Source organism: Amblyomma americanum, chromosome 6 (assembly GCF_052857255.1).
Source record: "Amblyomma americanum isolate KBUSLIRL-KWMA chromosome 6, ASM5285725v1, whole genome shotgun sequence".
In the NCBI taxonomy this organism is placed as follows: Eukaryota; Metazoa; Arthropoda; class Arachnida; order Ixodida; family Ixodidae; genus Amblyomma; species Amblyomma americanum.
The window spans coordinates 180,578,903-180,604,869 of NC_135502.1; the positions used below are offsets into that span (position 1 = coordinate 180,578,903).

Sequence of the window (25,967 nt, forward strand, 5' to 3'; positions counted from 1 at the left end):
AATCTTGTAGTTTGCGCTACTAGAGAACAGAAAGCAACCAAATTCAAGTATGGGTCTTACATTGGTTTGGTTTATGGGGTTTAACGTCCCAAAGCGACTCGGGCTATGAGAGACGCCGTAGTGAAGGGCTCCGGAAATTTCGACCACCTGGGGTTCTTTAACGTGCACTGACATCGCACAGTACACGGGCCTCTATAATTTCGCCTCCATCGAAATTCGACAGCCGCTGCCGGGATCGAGCCCGCGTCTTTTGGGCCAGCAGCCGAGCGCCATAACCACTCAGCCACCGCGGCGGCTTGGGTCTTACATAGGCTTTGTAGAGTAACAATAATGTGTCGCGGCGCATCCCCAACTTTTTATGGCGATTCTTGTCAGCCGGCCTAGAGCGCGTTCTCCTTTAAACACATTGTTCTTTATATGAAGGCTCCAATGTAATGGTGGGTGATAAGTAACACCTATATATTTAACGGATTCCATTTGTTGAATCTGGTTAGAGCGATGGACTAATGAAATGTGCAAAGGCGCGTCTGGAGGAAATACCAAAACGCCGCATTTGTCAACATTCTGGGATAAATTAATACCGTGCAACCATGTACCAAGAGCATCAAAATATCCTTGCAGAATCTGGTAAAGAGAATGGATATCCCTGCTCGAAGCGTAAAAATCTCTCATCTGCATACACAAAAACTGTTATATTAGGGCGAACGGGGATGCCACTGACCAAACTATTAAAAAGCAGTGGGGATAGCACCGATCCTTGCGGCACACCTCTTGACTGATAATATTTATTAGAACATAGGGTTCCCTCTGTGGAGTAAAAGTATCTGTCCTTCAGAAATTCAGATATCCACGCATAAATTTAGGTTGGAGGATGTAACTGATCAAGTCTCTTTAGTAAACTAGTATGTTCCACACTGTCATAGGCCTTTGCTACATCAAAAGTCACTAAAGCTGAAACTTCCCTTATGCGTAGCGAGGACTGGATTCTGCTCTCTAGATCCACATGCGCGGACCATATAGAGCATCCGCGACGAAAGGCAATCTGGGCTGAGCTGAGACCGTTGACGTAATGAACATGTTTTGTGGGGCGACTGTGCGCTATTTTTTCTATTAATTTGACTAGATTTGAAGTTAGAGCCATTGCCCGAATATTATCTAAGACGTATCCTTTCCCTTCATCTTTCATCAATAAAATAGTTTTCGCTGTCGTCCAAATGCTTGGAATTCATGCATTTTCCAACGAGCATATTTAAGCGGTCGCTTTTAAAATCCTGGGCTAAAATTTTAATCATACTAACAGTGACACCATCTTGTCCAGGAGCTGCAGGATGCAGCATTGCCAGGACTGAGAGGAGCTCTGATGCATCCACCTCGGTATAATCCAAAGAGGGTGAGATTGTGCACAAAGGGACGTTTCTCTGCGTTTGGAAACGAAACGCCAATCCCTGAGCAATACGCGGTAGGGTATCATGAGCATTTTGTGGTGATAACACTGTTGAACTAGTGAGGTGAGGGAGTACAGAACTCTTGTTACATTCCATGAATCTATACATGGCCTTCCGATTACGAGTGTTTGAAAGATACATGGGTGGGCTCGGCAGCTGTGCCACTGCGCGGACGAGTAACCCTCTTGTCTTCGCCATGCAGGTGCTCCTTCCTGTGTTCACACATGTGCTGTTGCCTGTTCTGGCTGCTGACTGCGTTGACGTGCGGCCACGTTATCGTCATCACTACGGCAGTCATGAAGCTGATACCAATTCCGTAACAGCGGCTGACGTCACGTTTACCTGGATTTCGCCACCACCTGGCTCTGGGACCATCCGTTCGTCGTGGGAAATACAATCGCCGCAGACATCATGTTTTTCGCCACCTATAAAAGATCGCCCGTGGACCGCGGCGCCTTGTAGACTCGGCAGCTGTGCCACTGCGCGGACGAGTAACCCTCTTGTCTTCGCCATGCAGGTGCTCCTTCCTGTGTTCACACATGTGCTGTTGCCTGTTCTGGCTGCTGCCTGCGTTGACGTGCGGCCACGTTATCGTCATCACTACGGCAGTCATGAAGCTGATACCAATTCCGTAACAGCGGCTGGCGTCACGTTTACCTGGATTTCGCCACCACCTGGCTCTGGGACCATCCGTTCGTCGTGGGAAATACAATCGCCGCAGACATCATGTTTTTCGCCACCTATAAAAGATCGCCCGTGGACCGCGGCGCCTTGTGGGCTCGGCAGCTGTGCCACTGCGCGGACGAGTAACCCTCTTGTCTTCGCCATGCAGGTTAGAAAATCATACTCTCTTTTTGCAAAGAAATCGAGCAACTACTTCTTAATTCAGCTGCCGAGCCCGCAGTGTTGTACTTGTATTGTCGTTGAATGCTTTGCTGTTGTCCATTCGTTGCTTATGCAATCCGGTGACATAGAAACTAACCCTGGTCCTGACACTGCCGCCATACTTGCAGAACTACAGAAACTAACATCGGGCCAAAGCACGTTAATCAGCGAAGTAAAAGACCTCAGCAGCAGGTTAGTAGCGACAGACAAATCGATCACCGAATTAGGTAAGCGCATTACCGAATTAGAAACCCACTATCAGGACCTCGCATCACTTAAAACAGAAGTTGAATCCATTAAGACTGATGCCGCCACGTCGGCGAGCCAAATCAGTAACCTCGAATCCAGAGTAGACGATGCCGAAAACCGGTCGCGCCGCAACAACCTGCTATTTTATGGCTTACCTGATACTAGCTCAAAGGAAACGTCCTCTGAGTCTGAAGAACTGGTCACCCGCCTTTGCAGTGAAAATTTGGACATCACCATAGACCCAAAAGAAATAGAAAGAGCACATCGTCTTGGCCGTCACTCAAGTGAACGATGTCGACCCATTATCGTTAAATGCACTTTCCATAAGACAAAAGAATCCATCCTAAAAAACGCCCGGAAACTAAAAGACACCGACTACAGCATAGGAGAAGACTTTTCACATTCTGTCCGTAAGGCACGCAAACATTTACTATGTTTCGCGAAAGAAACATCTGATAAATACGCACTGCGCTTTAAAACACTGTACATAGGCCCCAAGCAGTATATATTCGACGACTTGACGGAAACGGTAAAAGAAGTGCCATAGCAATCACACTCTGCTCGCTCTAAAGCAACTCCCCGACAGCACACCCCCCGAACTAATCTTACCTTATCTGCAGTATTTACTAACATACGAAGCTTTTTACCGAAACGGGAAATCGTATCTAGTCTTGTCTTATCAACCAACAGCACCCTTCTCATTCTTACAGAAACGTGGTTAACAGGCAATATCAGTGATACCGAAATTTTAGCTGCGCTGCCCAACTTTAAAGTTTACCGTAAAGACCGGGAAAGAGCCCGTGGCGGTGGCGTGCTCATAGCCGTACATCAGCAGTTTTCAGCATCCTTAATCAATGTAGATTCTAACTTAGAACTGCTATGGCTGCTCTGCCACGCTGCCCCCCGAACTGTGCTGGTAGGAGTCTGTTACAGGCCACCGCAAAATGATCCGGACTTTTCCTACAAACTAAACAATGTGCTGAGTGAACTGACATCATCGTATCCTAACGCAGATATTGTTCTTTTTGGTGATTTCAATTTTCCCACTATTGACTGGCGTAACTACACCTCCATGACAAATTCTTCAGAAGCAAAAAATTTTGTCGATGTCTGTCTTAACTTCAACCTTACTCAGCTAATATTAGAGCCAACGCGCATTGCGCAGAATTCCGCCAACACTCTAGATCTGATATTAACCAACAGCCCTGATAGCGCAACAAGTATTACATACCTAAGGGAAATAAGTGATCATAAAGTCATTCATGCTACCTTCAGTTTTACACCCATGCTTCGTCAAGTTTCCGGGAAAACAATTCGTCTTTATGAAAAAGGTGATTTATGAAAAAGGTGATTTTCAAGCAATAAATGAAGAACTAACTGGTTTTTTTACAACTTATGAAACCTATTTCTACACAAAGTCTCTTAACGAAAATTGGACGATTTTCAGGGACAAAGTTCACGAACTAACAAACAAGTACATTCTGGTAGCTAGTTTCCGTGCTAACCAGCAAAAACCGTGGTTTACTACGGCCCTGAAACGCCTGGAAAACAAGAAAAAGCGTCACTATCGGGCAGCAAAGCGGAAACCAAGCCAAGCATCATGGGAAAAGTACTACACTGCCGAAGGTGATTACCTTGCTGCTATCCGCAACGCAAAAGACACCTTTTTCCACTCTGACTTGCCAAAAATGCTAATACACAACCCTAAAAAATTCTGGCACGTAGTAAACCCGAAGGATACACGCACAATTGTTCTTACTAACGATATGGGTCAAACCATCAGCGATTGTGAATGTGCTGACATTTTCAATAGAGCCTTTTCAACTGTTTTTGCGAAAGAGTGTGATTTACCTGCTAACGCCTTCATAAGTTCCTTCACAGCGTCAACCATGGATCCAGTTTCTTTCTTCGCAGATGGTATATCATCTCGTATCGAAAACATCAAGCTAACGTCATCAGCCGGGATCGATGAAATTAACTCGAAATTTCTGAAAAATACTAAGCACATTTCCGCGGCCTACTTATCACTATTGTACTCTCAGTCTCTCTCTTCAGGTAACATACCGCATGACTGGAAAGTGGGAAAGGTCGTCCCAATCTTCAAGTCCGGTAACAAAAACTCGCCCTTAAATTATCGACCCATTTCCCTAACAAGCATTCCTTGTAAAATCATGGAGCATGTAATTTATTCTCAAGTCATGAACTTTCTCGATTCCAACAATTTCTTTCATTCATCACAACATGGCTTCCATAAAAACTTTTCCTGTGAGACAAAACTGGCTACATTTGTTCATGACTTACATGCTAACCTTGACTGCAACCAACAGATTGATGCTATTTTTTTAGATTACGCAAAAGCCTTTGACAAAGTACCACACCAGAGATTACTACTTAAGCTCTCTTACCTAAATATTCAACCTAGCATTCTAAACTGGATTAAGGAATTTTTAACAAATCGAACCCAATTAGTCATAGTTAATAACGAATTTTCTGATTACATTCCAGTAACCTCAGGCGTCCCCCAAGGATCAGTGCTCGGACCGTTATTATTCTTAATATACATTAATGACTTGCCCCTCCACGTATCATGTCACATTCGTATGTTCGCAGATGATTGCGTCATTTATCGTACTATTAATAACTCTTCCCACCAAGAAGCCCTCCAGACTGACCTAACTAACGTTCAGAAATGGAGCGACCTGTGGATGATGACACTTAACCCTCAGAAATGCAAGATTGTATCCTTCACCCGTCGCACTAAACCATTTATTTTTTCGTACAATATAGCTCAAATCCCAATAGAAGCAGTTAACTCATTTAAGTACTTAAGAGTCACGCTATCTCATGATTTATCTTGGCGCACACATATTTCTAATGTAATATCATCCGCGAATAAAACACTAGGCTTTTTGAAACGCCACTTACGTCACGCTCCCCAACAAGTTAAACTCCTGGCTTACCAATCGCTAATCAGACCGAAACTAGAATATGCATCCCCCATATGGAATCCACATCAAATATACCTCATAAATGCCCTCGAATCCGTCCAGAACCGTGCCACTAGATTCATCCACAATACCTATTCATACCAAGTCAGCGTGTCGTCTTTAAAAGCAGAATCCGCCTTATCAACCCTTGTTATTCGTCGCCGCATTGCCAGCCTAAACCTGTTTCATAAGTTCTTTTACAGCACCCACGGTTACGCAGGCTATATCACATCACCAACTCGCATATCGCATCGCACTGGTCACATTCTTCAAGTTGCCCGGCCTCGGACCCATACGACCACGTTCGCTGCCTCCTTCTTCCCCCGAGCAGCATTAGATTGGAACGGCCTTTTCCACAGCATCGCCGCTATCACCTGCCCATCCAACTTTTCCAAAGCACTAACAGATCATATTGTATGTTGAACCCACATGGCAACCATTGTACTTATTTTTTTTTTGTATAATCCACCCCTTATGTAATACCCCCACGGAGGTCCTTAAGGTAATAAACTGAACTGAACTGAACTGAACTGAACTGAACGTGTTTAAATTTTTGTTATACTCCTCCTTGGGTTTTGCAGTTGTTCGTTTGAAAGATGTAGAGAAGAATTTGTAATTTAACCAATTAGCTGGACTCCAATTGTAAGATAGCCTCTTCCAGGCCGCTCTTCTACGACGATAGGCCTCGCATTCTTCTGCCCATCAAGGAGACGGCTGTTTATTAGAGGCTGCTGCGAGCGCAGTGAATATTGAGTGTTCTGCTGCATTTTGTAAAAATGAAGCCGTCTCCTGAGCTCTGTCATCCCAGCTTGTACTAACTATAGAGGCAAGTGAGGTGGACATCAGATTTTTATAAAAAATTGTGGTTGACAAATTTATGGGTTGCGCAACTAGTTTTGAGCGGAGATAACCGGATAGTGAAAGTTATAAGAAAGTGGTCACTAGATGTATCCGAATCCTCTGTCGACCAATCAGTCACCTTCAGCCTACTTGGTGATGAAGTTAAGTCAATGGCTGAACGAGCCAACTCTCGCATAAAGGTTATTTCTCTGGAATTGCAGCAGCGTACAGCGTTTGCAGACAGCCACGACCAGAGAATCTGGCCGCAGGAATCAGTATTACTTTCCCAGTCACTATGGTTAGAATTAAAATCTCTTGCGATGACTGCACTGCTTGTGCCAGTTACCAAGCTGTCTAAACAGTCTGTCCTGTGTAGAATTAAACGAAAATAGAAATTAGCAATTGTAATATCGGCACAATGCGGAAATGAAATTTTGATCGCTAAAAGGTCACATTCAGGGAGAAGAATTTTCTTATAGATAGATGCCTGATGACATATATGTTTAGATAGCATGGTTACTAGTCCACCCCTCCTCCTGGCAATACTGCGATCTGACCTTAAAACTTAAAAGTTTCTCATTGAAATTGATTTATTAGGTGATAAACACGTTTCTTGTAAAAGCACAATATCAGGTATATGTTTACGAATAAGTATTTCTAAATCTGGAAGAGATGACAATACGGAGCGGCAATTCCATTCTAACACTTTGATACCTGTCATGATTATTGAACGATATAAGAGGCAGCAATCGCCTCTTTAAGGGGGATATCAACAGGGGGAAGAAGTTTGGGTGGTCCTTTTTTAGCTTTAATCTGTGGAGAAATAGAATTAGATGGTGGCGAGGAAGCACGGCGCTTCTGCGTAGGGCACGGCATTTCGACACCTGTTCTGCAGATATCAGAGTGATATGCACTGCTAGGAACAGATACGTTAGGTGGGACATGGGGAGCATCAGGAGGTGATTTTTAGCTGCTAGCACTAACTGCACAAGCTGAAACAGATGCAGACGGTGCTGCCAGAACGGATGTTGATGGTGACACAGATTGAACTGCAACAAACTGAGCCAACGCATCAGAAAGAGTGCTTAGCATTTGTTTAACCACTTTATGAAGGGATTTTTCTACTGTGGTCACAACTAAGGCAGTCAAGTTGGACTCAGTCCCCAACAGAAGCGCGCATAAGACTAACATAGGAGTCTTTTTTCCTTGCTAAAAACAGCGTAATCATCGGCTCTTGAGCACCGCTTATCTTTGAAAATATCCAACAAGCTACGCTCGATCTTCACTACGTTTTGCGAAGTCGGCATCATCAGCTGAGTGGATATTGCTGCAGAGGCAACAATGGGGCTGCTCTGAGGTGCAGTTATAAGCAGAATGACCTTCTCCACATAAACGGCAGCGGGTCTCCGACTTGCATGCTTTGTCACTGTGGCCGAAAGAGGGCGGGGTCCACACGGTAGACAATCGGCCAAATTTTTAGTTCGTCAGGACAGGAAGAGCCAGAAAAAGTTGTTATTACAGACTCAGTAGCAACACACGAGCCGTTGACCTCTCTACTCCAGCGGCAGACGGAAAGGACCCCAACTCCTGCATCCTGAAATTCTAGAATTTCTCCCGTCCTGGCCTCAAACAACAAAGAGCTTCCCCTATAATTATCATAGATATTTTCTTTGGCAATTTCCTGCTTAAAGATCCTGTATGTTCCTAGTGCAGATTTCGTCAGCATCCCTCTTTTCCACAGAGCTCTCTCTGTTTCTTTAACCTTTTTCTTAATCGATAATTGCTGATTTGCCTCCCTACAGCTGTCCAGTTATTTGCTTGTCAATTTTCTAGTTCGCTTTCTCAATTTCGTGTCAACATTTCTTTTGTAGAGGTACCTGAAAATTTTCTTAGCCCAATGCTTTTCCCCCATTTTTTCTCAATCGCTCCTCAAATGCTATCTTACAGCTAGCTTCTCTGCTCTCGAACGACGCCCATCCCATATCACCCTGTACCCCCTGATTTGCTGTATTGCCATGTACTCCCAAAGCTAGCCTCCCTACGCCGCGTTGTTTGATTTCTATCCTGGCTTGAACATCTGGTCTCGTGTACAGGACTGCATTACCGAAAGTTAGGCTAGGAACCATCACCCCTTTCCAGATCCCTCTTACAACTTCATACCTGTTGTAATTCCACAGTGCCCTATTTTTCAAGACAGCTGCATTCCTACTAGCTTTATTCATGACATATTTTTCATGCTCTCTCAGATACTCAGCACCGTTATTTATTCACACCCCCAACTATCCACACCACAAGGTAACTAACCAGGGAATGCGCCCCTCCTCGAGGCGAGGATGCTGCTGCACGGTACATCGCGGGAAAGCAAACAAAAAGGGGACTTCGGGGCGAGTCCCCAGAATACACAGAAGTGCCAACAAGCATTGGAGTTTTATGCATTATATAAGCTGCTGTCTTGTTATTGCAGATGCAACGGATGTGGGAAGGAGGTAACATCTTTTCTTTCCATTGTTACTTTTTTTATTAACAAAGAGCCGCTAAAAATATTAAAATTGAAGGCGCCTGTGTGCTTTGTGATCTTTACTATCGAAATTAATCCGAAGTTCTCCGCTAAGGCGCCTCTTCCATCATTCACTTTTTCATCCTTTCCTTCACGACATGGTTTAAGTGTTGCCCCTAGAGTTACTGCGCCGTTTCCTCCATTATAACCAACTTTTCATTTCCAAATTTTCAGCCGGTATATATAGAAGTATCAATTAGAATTGGAGCGCTATGCATTGCATAAGCTGCTGTCTTGTTATTGCAGATGCAACAGATGAGGGAAGGAGACCACGATTTTTTTTAAATACTACAGAATGTCACCGGAGATGTTTGACACCCTGCTGTCATTCATGACCGATGACTTAACGCGGCAGTACGTCGTGAGGGAGCCGCTTGAGCCGGGTGAACGGCTCGCAAACACCTTGATGTTAGTAAATGGCCAAAACACACTGTATTTACATTTTCACAACTGGCATGACACGTAAAAACGGTAATAGTAGTGGAATATATGGAGGACATTGTGCCTTACGTGGCGCAAACAGGATTCTGTTATCTTGTATGGTACGTTTAAGGCTAAAACAAAGCTTTTTCCTAAAGTCTTACTCCTAAAACAAAGCTTGACCTTTCCTGCAACCTGCGTGACTTGTGTTTGTATTTTGCAACATGCACATTACAAATTAGTTAATAGTTAATTCATGAGTATGCCAAGCCAACCTTCTTATGCCCCCAGCACTGTAAAGTGTTATATGACCTGCGCCAAACATTTACAAAGCGCCTCCTAACCGCAGTGCCTACTTAGGTAGTGCTCTGAAATATTCGCGGTTTTCTTGAGACGTACGCCCCACACCTCTTGTATGACAGTGGTTGGCATTCATGATTCCTTCCACCTTCCTCTTATTCTTAAACTTTCAAGACATACAATGCATAAACGCCCAAAATCTTTCTGTGAAAATACCTTAAAATTGAAGTACTGGTTAGTTTAATGAAGTTATGTTAAGCCCATATACTGAGGAGGATGGTGGGGCAACTTGGTAGCACTACCAGTTCCAGATATAATCTACACATCATACTGATATTATAAACAGTATGTATTCTCACAGTAGATGAATTCTCCTTTTGGGAATACTCAAAGAAGTTCTTGTGTATGGATGAATTAAAAACTAGTTTATTTTCTGTCCACTAAATGGTGCAAGGCCATCTTGATGTAGTAGCACAATTCTCTCCACTGCTTTAGTACTGCAAGACAAGTTTTGGGCAGCCTTCGTGCATAACCTATAGGCCACATGCACAGAAATGTAAAATATTGGTAGCCAAAATGAGTTGTGCATTATGGCATATAGTGCAAATAAATGGCTTTGAAAAAAAAAAAAACTTGACCGCGATCGTCACATTGTAAATTTTAAATGTCAATTGCACAGGTGACTGGCACATTGCTGTTTTTAAAGAAAGCACTTTAAAAAGGCAACTGAAAAACGGATGAAGAGGATTCATACTGTGAAACTTATCCTTGTTCCCCAGCTACATAGCGGCAGGACAAGATATCAAGGATATTGCCTTGGCCTACAGAGTTGGCATTCAAACAGCTCGTGTCACCACCCACTTCTGTTGTCGGATAATCCGGGCCAGACTCAAGGACCAGTTCATGAATGTGAGGATCATCTAGTAGCATTAAACCTTTTTTTGGTAACGAAGCTGTTCTTGTGTTGACTAATTAATAACAGGCAATAGGCATACTGATGTTATCTTTTTTAACTATCTGAAGAGATCATGATTTCATTATCTTGAGTAGTATATTGTCATTGTTCTTTGGTGCATAATAAGAGAGCAATTACTCATTGGCATGCACCCATGCGTACCCATACGGCTAGAAAGGAAAGCTATACAGCTTTCTTCGGAACTTTGTATTTAACGAAAAATTCGTTCTGGTCCGGGATTCGAACCCGGGACCATTGCTTCACCAGACCAGTCGCTCTGCGAACTAAGGTAACCGGGGCGGCAAGCTTATGATAGGGCGAGAGCGAATTGGTCAATAACTCGAATTGAGAACAGTGTTGGCCAAATGTTTAGGGTATAGCCCAACGTGGAGTCTATTTGTAATAAGAGAGTAATTACTCATTTGCCTCCACCCAAGTGCAGCCGTACGGCATATACACCCTTTTCGTTGTCAGCTCTGCGTGTAGAAGCCCTTAATGCCGTAAAAACGTCTGCACAGTTCTCACACTCTCCGTTACGCATTAGCAGCGCAAGCAATCCTGTGCTCATTATGAAGGCCTCATGTGCTCAAGGAGTGTGTGGTTGAGCTGGGAATAGCTTCTTTGCATTGAAGTCCTGGTACTGCAGCATATCTGTAATACCTGTTGCAATTTACTTGCAAAAAAAATTACAGTCAGGTACTATCTGTTTCATTATTTTTACCATTACCTACAGTTGGCATAAGAACGGTTGAGTCGCTTACAACAGAAATGAGACTGTTTTGTTTGTGCTGTTTTCACAGGTGCCATCAGAAGGTTATTGAGTGGAGATTGCCGAAGGCTTCAAGAAACGGTGGCGGTTTCCCGACTGTTTGGGGGCCGTTGATGGTAAACATGTCATCACGGCCCCTGCTAACTCTGGAAATGTTTACTTCAACTACAGGGTAAAAAAATTGTTTTAAGCAAATTCAAGTACTTTGTGCCTTTAATCAACTTACAAGTTCTGTTTGATTTTTACAATCAGCGTAAGGACTGTTGGCAAGCTGCATATACTTACATGTATAGCTCATTCCCTAACCAGTGAAAGTTATTAAAACAGACCTGTGATATGTGTTCAAGCGATGCGTCAATGACAATGTTCTGAAGCATCTAACTGTTTAGTGATGCGAAATTAGGTTTGTTTTCTGAGGGAAATCGGAGATCAGTGCAGCGCATTCGCAAGTTATGGGTAACACATTCACCTTTCATGAGTGTGAATTGTCATGGTTTAGTGTTGCACCTTTGAGCAAAACTGTGATAGCTTATATCTGTCAGGAGTATCTGAGGCACGCAGTGTGGTTCTCTAATGTGGCGGACCAAATGGTTTCAAGTGTCAGTATGATAGGTAATGCATTAGAACTGCTGGTCACAAGGCTACTTTGTGGTGCGTGTACGTTTGTAAGGGGCTTCCTGGATGTGTTGCCACTGCTATGAATGCAGTGCTTTATTTAGTCAACCATTAAATAACACTTAACGCTGTGACATGAACCACCTAAAACGATACACAATTTTTGGTGGCATGTTTTCTTTGGCTGGGCACGTAAGACAAAAGTGTTGATGAAGCACCATGTGGAATTACATGCCTAGTAAGTAATTTATAATTCAATTTCTAGTCTCATACAGTTTCAGCTTTAACACCCGAACGGTGGCTATGACAAATTGTACTCCAGGTCACTTTAGGCGTTACAGAAAACTTGCAATATAATGGGACTTCATTGTTTTCACTGGTTTTCCAGCTTGAAAACAAAAGCACGAATATCATCAAGCGACAATAATATTGCAGTTTATTTGAGGCCTTGTGGCCCAGTATGACATTATATCCACTCTTGGAACTAAAGGTAGAATTGGGGTGTTTAATGTCCTGAAGCGACACTTGGACTTAGAGGCATGCCGTGGTGAAGAGCTCTAAATTAATATAGACCACCTGAGCTTCTTTAACGTGCGCTGACAGCGACATTGAACTTGCAGTCCCCTGGCTCAGTACCTGAGTGCCCTGTCTGCTAAGCCACTGCGATGGGTCAGCTCTTGTTGCTGAGAATGGAACAGGATGGCACAGGAAATTCAGTTATAAATGATTTTGCCCGGTGCAGGTAAATTCTTTGCGGCAATTTTTTTTACTAATGTGATATGCATCATTGGAAGGAAAGAACACACACACTGTACCGGTACTTTCTTTTTATTAAGCGTGACAAAAGGATATTTACGATATGTATTTCCAGTTGTTGCAGTACTCGGTGTTAAAAAAGATATTTTAGAGCAAGATGATGGCCATGACGTTTACACTCTCGTTCACATATTTGATTTTGTCTAAAAATATATCTGCACTGTTGGTGCGTCGATATTCCCGGTGAGGTAACTGGAGGGGGGAGGGGGGGAGAAGGGAGGGGGACATGTGTCCTGCCCAGCTCCATTTTCTACATCTTTTTTTTTTTTGCACTATACGCAGGTACAACTTTAGAACAAAGCGGAAAACACCCCTCAACGCAGGCCCTCCAGCCAGTGGTGTTGACAGTTTGACATTTTGCGTTCTGTTCCCCTTGCATGGAATCACGGGTGTCTAGCAGGTCCTCCGTGAAATGGGATAAACATAGACCTCATGACACTTGGACGACCGTTTTAGAAGTTTTTGGTGCTTCATTTTAGAGTTGTACCAGACTATAAAATACCTGAAGTGTCTGAAAATTCTTGCTGCCTGTAAGCACCCTTAAAGGACATGGTATTTGACTGTAATAAATTTCACAGAAAGGTTTCTGTACACCTGATTTTTGCTTGCATGATCGGGGATGGCGTTAATATAGGCCCACTTTCTACGTAAATCCAGTGTAGGTAATTTTAAAATTAATGCTGCGCTAAGGGGAGTAGGCAGTATTGATGATTTTATAATAAACTATACATCTCTAACCAAAAATTTAACTTTAACCCAACGTTTCGGAGCCAACGTTTCGAAGCCCGCATCCTTGGAACCGAAACAAATTACCACAAAAGGCTCCTTCTGGAATCCTGGCACATCCAAACCAGCCCGAACAAAATCAACCGCACAAAAGGAAACCTGCCCCCAGTATATGCCCAGGGACTTCGCTCTTCGACTCAATGAAAAGAAGTCGCCATTCACCACCTCTCTGCAGTGCGCCAGCGTGAATAACAGCCTAACCCCCCCCCCCCCCCTCCCCCTCGTCCACGCCTTTCGCATCACAGCTGTCGTTTCTTTGACCCTCTCCTCCCCTCCATACTTAAAAGACGCTAGCTACTGCCCTCAGTCACCCCTGATGAAGGAGCCGAGTCGGCTTCGAAACGTTGGGTCAAAAGTTAAATTTTTGGTTGGAGATGTACAGTTTATTATAAGTCTTCAAACCCAACCAGACAGGCAAATCTGTTAAAATGTTTAATTGATGATTTTTGCAGCTAAAACTGCATTCATTGCATCTGGCTTATGTGCTTGTGGTAACTCTACTTCTCTGCATTTCAGCACAATTTCTCTATTGTGCTAATGGCCATCGTATATAGCTAATATAAGTAAGTCCTCATTGATGTTGGCAGCGAAGGCTGCCAGACCGATGGTGGCGTCCTGAAGAATTCAGATTATGGAAAAGCTGTGGTTGCTGGCGAGCTCTGTCTTCCACTGCGGTCCCAGCTACCCGGAACAGGAATGATCGCTCAATACGCCTTTGTTGGAGACGAGGCATTCCAGCGGCGGAGGGACTTCATGCGGCCGTTCCCTGCTAAGCAGCTTCAGGATGAGGAGAGAATTTTCAGTTCTAGGCTTAGTAGAGCAAGGCATGTAATCTCATTTATTTTGGATGATACCAATTGAAAATGTTCCAGGTGCGTGGAGTCATGTTGCAGGCAATGAGAAATGGTGCATGATTTTTTTATGAACCAATCTTAAAAATGGATTGCGCGAACTGAATCTATTTCTGTCATAAATATCTACGGAAAAGGGGCAGATCGCCTGTAGTTGTAAAAAAATTGCTGCTTAATCTTATGCTTTTGATACTGCAGGTTCCTGACTTTGTGTACTGTGTGTTTACCTGATATGTGTGCAATTTGAAAGGTAGAACAGCTAAACATTCCCTTCATGTTCTCTCGAAAGTGCCGAGTGCAGGTATTGTGTAAGGAATGTAGATGCAGGGAGATAAAACATGCAAAAGACAAGGCAATATATATGCAAACACGAGTGCATCCAGATAAGGAGACTATATATGGTATGCGTCTGTGCTGGAGGACAAAAATGGCTAAGAAAAGGGCTTCATAGCTTTTTTTTTCGGAGAACGCGACTTGTATTGTGTGGAATCACATAGCCGCATGTTGTTTCATTATTTGCTGATATTAAGCATAGCGGGAACGTGCAAATGTATACTAATCAATGCGCAAAACTTTTAAATGACTACTTCTCATCTGTGTTTTCGCCTGTCAGCAATTCTACACCCAACGTTTTGCAAACCAATAGTCAAAAAGAAATGCCAGAAATTCAAATTAGCCCCGAAGGAATCTCCAAATTAATCAGTTCACTCAAGCTGTCATCATCTGCAGGATGTGACCAAATAAACAGTAAACTACTTAAAAACACTCTATCATTATCAAGCCAGATACTACACCTAATATTTACCCAATCTTTAGACACCGGAAACATTCCTGACGATTGGAAGATAGCCCAAATTGTTCCCATTTTCAAAACAGGTGATCGCGCATGCCCAGCTAACTATCGTCCAATATCCCTTACTAGCATATCTTCTAAACTTCTAGAGCACATTATATCATCAAGCTTAATGTCTCACCTTGATTCAATAAATTTCTTTTATCCTCATCAACAAGGCTTCAGGAAATCATTTTCATGCGAAACCCAGCTGGCAGAGTTCACCCAAGACATCCTTAAGGCCATAGACGATAACCTCCAAATAGATGCAATCTTCTTAGACTTCTCGAAGGCATTTGATCGCGTACCTCACAACCATCTGCTTGCGAAAATTTCGTTCCTGGGAATTCCTGCTAATCTGATATGCTGGCTCGAACATTTTCTAAAAGGACGCTCGCAGTTCACATCCGCCAATAATATCCAGTCACCCTTAACAGATGTAACATCTGGTGTCCCTCAAGGGGCCGGGTTATCACCATTACTCTTCTTAATATACATCAACGACCTGCCCTCTAATATCCAATGCAAATTGCGACTCTTTGCGGACGATTGTGTCATCTATAATGCAATAAGTAACCCAACCGATAACCTCACTTTGCAACTGGACCTTGACGTTATTGCATCATGGTGTGAAAAGTGGCAGATGCCTTTAAATCTTACTAAGTGCAAATCGTTGTCCTTCACTCACAAACACACCTTGACGAATCACACTTACAGCATTTCATCAGTCCCTATAACCGTTGCAAAATCTTACAAATATCTAGGTGTACATCTCACATCAACACTTTCTTGGGTCACCCACATTAGAACCATTTGCTCCGACACTTCACGCACACTTGGCTACCTGAGAAGGAATCTGAAATCTGCATCCCCTAACATAAAACAACTCGCGTATGAAACATTTGTGCGGCCAAAATTAGAGTATGCATCATCCATCTGGCACCCATGGCAATCGTATCTCACCATCGAATTGGAATCAATTCAAAATCGTGCAGCTCGGTTCATCACTTCATGTTACTCAAGAGAAGCCAGTGTCACCGCCCTCAAGCAGTCCCTCCGTCTCTCAACACTGGAATCACGCCGCGTCGTTTCCCGCCTATGCTTACTTCATACATTTTATCATAACACAAGATCACGGCACGCTCTATTAACCGCCCCACTACGAACGTCCTCCCGGCTTAGTCACGGTAACCCGATAGCACGCATCAGTGGCCACACGTCAGCTTACAACAACTCATTTTTCCCCAACGCAATAGCACTATGGAATTCACTGCCTAACGACATCGCTGCATGCACTGATCACAAAACATTCCGCGAGAAAATAAAAATTCACCTCACATAAATCTTGATCACTTTTGCGCTCTTTTGTAGCGAGTATTGCTTGACATATCTTTGTTAAATGATGTATCACTTGCTGGAAAACCCTGATATGACTACAACCCCTTTTATGTTTGCTTGTATGTTTGTTCTTTTTATTGTTATGCATGTTCCCATCATCGCCGTTGGAAACCAATATGCCCCCCCTTATGTAATGCCTTCGGGCCTTTAAGGGATCAATAAATGGAATATACCTGATAATATGATTCCTGCTGTCTACGAACAGTACAGGTGTGATGTATGCCCCACCCTGTCATGCAGCAGCTACTGTGCGTGTACAGCTGGCATGCTGTAATCGGGTATACATTTATGTTAGTACATCTCCGCGGTGCTTAAAACACTCCAATCTCACCAGCAGTTTGAATCTGTTACTGCTGCATGCACTTTCTTAAGTGTTGCTTTCCTCCTTTAGTTTGAGGCAATGTTCTTTTTACAGATGTGCAGAAAATGCATTCAGCATAACCGCAGCTAGGTGGAGAATTCTGTTGAGGACAATCAACCTCGACCCAAAGAACGTGGACTACGTAATCAAGGCCGTCTGCATCCTCCACAACTTTATCCTCACCTTGAATTTCCAACTTAATGAGTATGTGGATAAAGAAGACAACTTTCGCAATGTAGTGCAAGGGCGATGGCGCCAAAGTCTGGCATCTGTGCCACTGGACGGGCCAGAGCCCAGATACTTTCCACTTGAAAGTACTCGTGCCCGGAACTTCCCGTGCCAAGCTGCCGATGCCACTAACCTGTTCCTGGCATATTTCTGCATCACTTCTGTTGAGGTACCGTGGCAGTGGAGCCAGCCTGCCTCAGGCACCTTAGTTACCAGCGGCTTCTTCCTCTACAGTGATGGTATGTTGTGCAATATAACATGCAATATAACCCACATTAACTCCAGGCCAAAAGCATATTTTTTGGTTTTTAGTGTTTGCAACTGCCATTAAGGGGCAGAAAGAAAAAAAATTGAAGCCGTTGTGTATTGACCTCGTTGTCATCCCCAACCACTGTCACTGCAGTGCAGTTGGGTCCCATCAATACGTCGACCGATAATATGGACAAATTGAACTATTGACAATTTTTATGGGGACCAAGCTTTGTCGCTATCTTATTTGCGCCTTTTTAATATGGAAACATTGGACAGGGTGAAAAAGTAGGGGGTATGGGGGCTTATGTACTTCTGCCACATTATTATAGACAGCAGTGCCCTTCCGAAATCAAGTTCAACATCCCCCCCTCCGCCCCCGTTCTCTTCGCAGTGCTGAAGCAAAAAGCAACTGACAGCACCGCCCCGCCCCCCTCCCGGAAGCTCGAAAATTACTTTGGACCCCCCCCCCCCCCCCGAAAAAAATTCGTGGCTACCTGCGTGGTCTGAACTGCCCCAAACAGATATTTTCTCGCCTATATTTCGAGTGCAGGCCACCGTCTAAACACAATGTAAATGCCTTAGTGATGCCTTTTTTCCGGTTTCATGCTTAACTATGACAACGGGCACAGTAGGTGTGTTTAAGAAGAGCTCTATTGCATGAATGGATGACAAAAAATACTCTGCAGCTTGTACTACATTGAAAGCTGCATACGGCAGCTGTCAGCTGACTACGGACAGGCATGTAGTAACAGCTTATTGGATGTGAATAGTCGAAGCAGAAGACACGCTATTAAGCCATGATGTGCCGTCACGCATGTCATTTACACTAGGCAAATCCAACTGCACATTAGCTTGAATATGATGGCGACCAGGATAATGCACTTCTAGCTCCTGATATTTTGTCCAACTTCATCTTCAATGCCCACACATATGTACAGAACCAGGTCTTTGTCAAACTACCTTGTCTAATTACTTTTTCTTCCAGATTAGTTATTGCGGGCGACTCGCTTTATGGGCATTTTTGCCGATAACCAAGGTGTCCGTATAAACGAGGGACGACTGTTCAGTCAGAGGTCAAATGAAACACAAACAAGGCAGTCGAACAAAAGACCGCAAAACGAGATTTCGGCTGAGGAACCATGCACACTAAACCACTAGATTTTTACTTCTGTGGTGTAACAATCCCAAATTGGAGTGTTTACGGAGCCTACCTCTGTTTCTTCTGCACCAGCTATTATTTTTTAGTGGTTGCGCTTGGATTACACTTTTTCGCACTTCACTTGACACTGATAGTATGCATGCATGCGCCGCCTATACAGGCCATTTTGCTAGCAAAATTGGTGATGCCAAGGCCAAGGTTAGGTGATCATTGATTCCTTTCAATCCTAACATCACAAGTTCGAATCAAGCTTTCAGAAAACCATGTTTCCTTTTAAATCATAATTTATCTGCAAAAAAACATGAACATCACCAAAAATTGGAACAAAACGCAAACTGAATGAAGCTGTACTCAGTGTTCCATTTTATATTCCCAACTTTTGACGCAATAAACCAACTGGTTTACGTGTGTGGAAAGGAGGACTATGCAGTGCAACTGGCTTGGCCGTAATTTTTTTTACACCCTGCATACAAGTTACTGCATTTAAATTTAGTACATTCCAAGCATTCAGACCTGAAAAGAAAATGTTATCGTAAATGCTCCAAGATGCACTGTTTACATCACTGATGCAGTTTTTATTTACTGATGGGAAAGGAAGTTGTCCAGAGGGCGGGTTTTTGTTTTTGTTTTTTTTTCACCCAGCTTAGGGAATGATTTTGTAGTTTTCAGTTAACCGAATGCCATCATCACGTGACCCATCTAGAACAACAGATATGCATACTGTGTAAGATGAAATGATAGAACATGAAACTATGGAGATATTTTGATGTAGGAGACAAGCTTCAGTTTATTCGGCCAATTCTTGCATTACCTGCAGAACTCTCAGCTGCATCTCAATCCTCCATTCTGGTTTGACTCTGCTCATGCGGTGCACCCAGGACATAGCGAAATGTTCATCCACATCCTGTGGTGTATTATTTCTAATTTGTGCTCAAACTTGTTCCAGCTGTTCACGGAAAGGCTCGTCTTTTCTTTTCTTCTGTAGTGGCCTGGCTTCTGGTGGAGGAGGTGGTGGTGTTGGTGACAGTGGGTCGTCCAGCAAGCTCTGGTCATCTGGCAGGATAGCCATATGCATGGCTGTTCAGCTGTAGAGGCTCCTGCCTGGCCCTGGCTGCTCTCACTTGATGGAATTGACACAGGCTGCATGTCAAAGTAGCCTGTGACAATGTTCTGAAGAAGAACCTGTGCTGTCAAGTTGCCGGGTGTTCTGTAATTATGCATAGTAAAATTAAACAGTGCAAGACATGGACATTGCGAATTCCGGTGAGATGTGGTACAATTGTGTTGTTCAGTAAAGTAAAAGAAGCCCAAATACTTAACCTGCTTTTTACAATCAAGGAAGAACTATGTTGGCAAGAATTCTCCAGACATTACTCCTGCCATGGTAAGTGTAATGTCAAAGAAATGTAAATAAGCTACAGTAGCCAATCCCCACACTCGCTGGTGAAATTTTCCAAAAAGAATTTGGGCATGCACTTGCATCATGCAGCAAAGAGGTTAAAATTTTCGGTTATTTTCATGCCAATTGCAAATTCTACAGTGCTACTGTGTACGTCTAAGAGCAACTGTTAATCGTGATCCACTATCGTAGGGAGGCTGGCCTGGGCTCTTCGTAAGTTCGGCATTGAGCGACACAAAGAAAAGAGACCAAGTGCAGAGGGAACAAAATTTCAGCGAGTGATAGGCGCCGCATTTGCAACGGGGCATGAACCGAAAGCGCAGCAGGTGCGTGTGCTCCCGCTTGGTTCTCTACTAATGACTCCGCTTCTGTCAACCAGGCCGCACCAGTGACATGAACCTTGTGTAGCGAAGGTTTTACAGACACCCTATTTTATTACATGAAGTCAAACATTCCTTCCAGCACATTAGTTACAATATTATTCGCAGTCGCTCTCTGCCGCGGAGATCTCAACACAAAGCAGTATCAGACCCAACAACAGGAAGGCATCAAAACAGATGAGGTTTTCTTTGCGTGGACTGATTCGAACATGCGTCAGACTTACGGCCTTCCTTCCACGCTGTCACGCAAAAACATCATTTGGTCATAATATGGACATGACACATCGCCGTTGACCGATACCTCGGCCTCTTCGGCTCCCACGCCACATTTGTGACACTTCTTATTTGCAACGAGAATCTCGCAAAAACTTGTCTCTTAAAGATTTCCAACGCTTCTGCATTAAAATCTCTGAAATAAAGTCATCACTCGGTCAACCGTAGAACATTGCAGATAGGCTTACCTGCGTTGGGTACATTCGGCAGTACGGCGGCGGCAACTTCGGCCCACAGAATATTCTCTTTAAATCTGTTTTTATGCTCTTTGTGCTTAACTTGCCAAATCACTGGTCTGCATTCAACTTTCCTTATCAGAGTTTTGTTGTCGATTGACAGCCTCATGCTTGCACGATGAAGACAGCCACACAAACAAAATGCGCCGACGGGTAAGCCCGATTCCTGAAGTCGACTTCTGATTCGCCGTTCCTCATTGGTTCCCACTTGCGAGGCACTTTTGACGTCGACGCTGAGATCAGGCCTCGCCAGATATCCGCGTCGCCTCACTCCAAGCGCTAGAATTTCGCCTTTAATGACGCCCGTGGACGAGGCGCTGACGCGACGCCGAAAAAACGCTGCTATGTGGTTGGGCCTCGCTAATGCGGTATCGAGCTGACGCCGTTTATCGGCAACCTGCGGCCACGTGTGGGGAGTGGACTGGTACCGGTTTGCTGCTTATCGACAGCCACCATTGGCAGCCATGTGCGGGGTGGGGATGCCGGTTCTGCGCGTTGATATAGCAGCTGCTCAAGGCCAACACTAAGAGCGATGCGACGGAGCCCCGCAGCAAAAATGCAACCACGCTGTACCATGCCTGATATCTCGTGTGTCTTGCCTTTATTTATGGTTCCATGCTTTGATTTCGATTTTAAGTCGACCCCCACTTCGGATTTTCAAAATTTGAAAAATAGGTCGACTTACAATCGTGCAAATACCGTAATGCTTCGGTGCTTAATAAAATTTCTCTAGGCTTGGGGAAGACTTGTGAGGGAAATATTTAGCTCATGAGGAATGAAGAGCGGACTTGGAGGTAACACATCTTTACAGGACAGCGCTGCACAAACACGGACGAAGAAGGAGTACGACGACACAACCGCTGTGCCGTCGTACTCCTTCTTTGTGTTCGTGCAGCGCTGTTCTGTAAAGAAATATTTAGCACCATGGCTTCCAGAACGAAAACCTTTTCCGCTATTGTACTGCCTGTATGTCATTTGAACATTGCGCTTTTAAAGTTCTGTATTGTTATTCTGCTCATAGGAAATCCCGATTTCTCGTATTTCATTCAAATTGGGTTTAGTTCTTTTAACTGAGATTTGGAGCAAATGTCCGGTAGTGCGTTTTGTTACTCTTTGCAGAGCATGGAAGGCTTTAAAAGAGAATTGGCCTCACTGATTTAGCCAAGAAGATAGCAAAAACTGAAAGGGGCGCCATACTTTCAGAACATAGAGATTCGACAGAAGCACAAGCATAAGCTAATACAGTTTGACAGATCTTCAAATGCCTTAGACAAGTTTTTGTTATGAACTCTTGAGTGTAACTTCGTTGTACAGGGAACTATAGCTTGTTCTCAGACGCGAACAGGAAAGTATGGAGTAGGGCTGTAGGGGTTCAGTGTAAATCAACAGGCTGCCGTGGAAAATCCGAGAGAACTTTCTCATATATCCCAGCGGATTGCGTGTGATGCAGGCATATCAGAATCAGGGTGTAGAAGAGGCTTATGCAAAATACTGGAAGATATCTATGGACCTCCTGCATGTTTTCAAATAAACGAGGTGGCGCTGTAGTCGTTAGCGGGCTCGCGGTAGGCAAAAGGCCAGGGAGTGGCGTCGCGAAGAGGTATTGAGTGCGGTTTTTCAAGGCTTGTAGGCGCGTTTTCAATTTCTGCGAATCACAGCAATAGTTGATGCTTTCAACTTAGTAATTTCTCGAAGTACACGAGGTCGCGATGGCCACGTGCGGCTTATTCAGAGAAATAGTTCGCCACCGTATATTGTAAATATGGTTAATTAGTAGTAAACAGAAAGCGTTTCTGCCGTTGATTTGAGGCATTACATAAAATAACGTTTCGACTGTCGGCACTTGCCGGAATGATTTTACTTCGGGACAGTAGTGAGGGGAAGTGCTGGCGTTGTTTCGGCGGAGCAGACGTGCGCTCACCGTTTGTTGACACACGTCTCCCGCAGTGCGAAAAGTGGGGACAGCGCCGTGTCCCCGATCTCCTCTGTCTCGCATAAGCGCTGTTTTTAGCTGCAAGATCACGCACCAGGTAGACCGACTGCTCCCCTTGTTAAACTGTTCGATATGGTAAAAATTTTTGATTCTGAAATTATTTTCTTTCCTAGCCCTGCATGGGCTCTTCTGTTTCGTGACGAAAAGTTATAGCAAAATATTCAGTAGAAATTTATAAATTACGCTTTTTATATGCGCCGTCGTCGAAAATTGAGAGGTAAATTCTTTGATTTCAGTGCCGCATTTCTTTGACCAAAGCGAAAGCGAAGAGGCCATAAACGAGGGAATAAACTTTAAAGTTCGTTTTCAGACCTTTCACATCTTTTGCAAATAGCATCACTTAATCAATCGTAATTTCGTAGCGCATGAAAATAGAATGATTATATTTGTCGCGAACGATTCCTGAGACTTTGAGGAATGTAATAAATCTCAATTTTTTTCCTGCACGTGCAGTACTATGTTAGTTATTTTTTTAAGAAACGTTTTCATGTAACAATGCATGCATAAATATTGATCATCTAAAAACAGAACTCATTGCGACATCATAAAGAACAGGGCTTTGTGAACATGCTGGCAGAAAAAAAATTGCGCACTTTCTACTTAATTATTTAAGACCTTGGGGTGACCTAACGGGTGTGTTAATTATAATTACCCAAGAACTGCACCAGGTATAGCTAAAAATAAAATGCATTACTGAAACTAGCGTAGCAATTTCATATTTGCACCAAATTTAGTTACATATGGCATGCATAAATAACGAAAACAGTTTTCATTGCCGCGTCCCCTCTCAATCTCGCCACGTGTCTGTTAGTAGCACGCCTGCGGCTGGTTCTTTCCAAACAAGCTTCCCTATCATCTACTATCTCAAAATATGACACATGCATCATGCAATAAAAAAGCATGTGGCTTTTAGCGCACTTAAGGTACGCTATTCTAAGCACGTCAGCGTGACCGCGCCAGATTGACATAACTTACCAGACACTTCTTTCTACTCGAATCAAATAATTACGTCGGTCATATTAAGAAACAGTTTCAAGTAAATATTAAATGCCATAAAACGCGCCATTAAAACATGCTCTGCTGTTAACAAAAGTACGCATTTCTTGGGGGCGAGTGAACCTGCTGGCGCCCCGTGCACACCGCCTCAAGGTGGTAAATACGTGTGCAGCTACATATATCCTTTTTTCTATGCGCAGTTATACGCGTACTATGCTGATGTTCAGGTGAATGAACGCAGTAACTTGCATGCTATTATACGCTGAGTGGCAGTGCCGATCGACTCCCAGACTTCGCGCTTTACTACCGCGGCTTTTCCGTGCTAGCCAGTTTCCTAATGCAGTGCTTATCTGCGAGAAACCTATCGAGGCGAATTTAAATTTACTTTTATTCTACTACGCGGATCCAACAGTGATGCAGCTAGTCAGTACATGCTGCTTCTGCAATGCGCAGGCATGGCGCAGCCGCCGGTAGCTGAGGCAGCTGCGGTATGCACGGGCAGGCGGAACCTGTTTTGCCTACCATGCGAAAGTCACTGCTGACATCAGCGCCACTGCATCTTCCTGGCGTCGCGGGGTGAAGGAAGTCTTTAGTGGGTGAATATCTACCGTAGCCCTCCATTAAGTCAGCAATAAAATTCCGATAAGAAAGGGTGTCAAGCAGGGAGACACAATCTCACCAGTGCTATTCATCGCCTGTTTACAGGAGGTATTCCGAGGCCTGCAGCGATCGGTGAGGTCTAGTTCACCTACAGAGGTGCCAGCGCCAGTGATCCTCGATAGTCGCACCCCAACCGACGCGGTGTGCCCCGAAGTGAGCGGCGGTCCTCGGCAAACAATGCGCAATTGAAATCCCCCATGAGGATGACCCGACTCAATCTCAATCACCCGACTCAAATTCTCAATCTGGTCCATCCTGTGGATGTAGGTCTCTTGCAGTGCGAGGATGTCAATGCGCTTATTGCGGGCCATGTAAATAACTACTGCCTGTTTGGCAGCTTTTGTTCAGCGTGACTATCACTAGGGAAAAGGCCAGGATGTGGCTGAGGAGGAGGTGGGGGTCCATTTTAAACCAGCCAGAAGACGCGACACAAAGGAAGAAGCAAACAAGACGAGGCAGGACTAACAACTGAAGTTTTATTGAAAGGAAGAAAACAACGAAGACTCGCACTGAGATGCGCGCGCACATGAACCGTATCAGTGAAAGGGCACACAAAAATCTTTTTCAATGTCAGGGTCTTACAAGTTATCTAAAAAGGCAAATTCCTTAGCGTGAAGGTTTACCGACGGCTTAGCCACACACGTGTCCTTAGCCTCAGCAATGTAGAAGGCTTCAACTATCTCGCGACAGATTTGTTTTTCATTTCTATAAACTACAGTAGTGTCGCTGAAGTCAGGCGTGCAAAGAGACAGATCATCGTCCGATTTGCATTCTCGAGATTGCACGTGCAACGCCAGATTAGAGTTCGCCTTCCCACCCAGAGAGTTAGAATGCTCCGTCAGGCGCACATTTAGACATCTGCCCGTCTGCCCGTAGTAGCATCGACCACAAGGCAGCGGAACGCGATACACCACATTCTTTCTGCAAGGGGTGAGCCGTGTCTTATGTGACACTGTGCATCGGGAACGATCACTTGATGTTTTATCAAGCCTCCTTTTTACGCTGGTGGGGGTGCGCTGCCACTTCTTGGTAGTGATTCCGCGCCTACATTAGCGGGAGAGGGGGGCGTCTGCTCTGTGGACTCATAGGAGTTGTCTGAGATCAGTTCCCAATCGCAGGTTTGAGTGTTGCAGAACGGGCAGAGGTATTGTGGTTCTGGTACTTCAGTATCGCTTTCGGAGCTACTGTCAATCAGGATCGGTTTTTTTAGGAATGCGCGTTTGGTGAGTGGGACGTCATCCGATGATTTCGATGAGCTTGTGGTCGTACTTTTCTTTGTCTTTTTCTGCTTCCGTGGGCTGCGCTTGCGCTTTGGCCGAGCGGCC

At 44.1% G+C, this 25,967-nt stretch overlaps 1 long non-coding RNA gene across 1 annotated transcript in view; it reads left to right on the plus strand.

Annotated features, from left to right (window-relative positions):
* The window catches only part of LOC144094206 (uncharacterized), a 67,905-nt gene extending 54,088 nt beyond the window's left edge, over positions 1–13,817 (plus strand). The window contains exons 3-5 of the long non-coding RNA XR_013306481.1: positions 10,463–10,592; positions 11,439–11,579; positions 13,121–13,817. This is a non-coding gene — a long non-coding RNA (uncharacterized LOC144094206). The remainder of the gene's footprint in view (positions 1–10,462; positions 10,593–11,438; positions 11,580–13,120) is intronic.
* Positions 13,818–25,967: the final 12,150 nt, after the last annotated feature.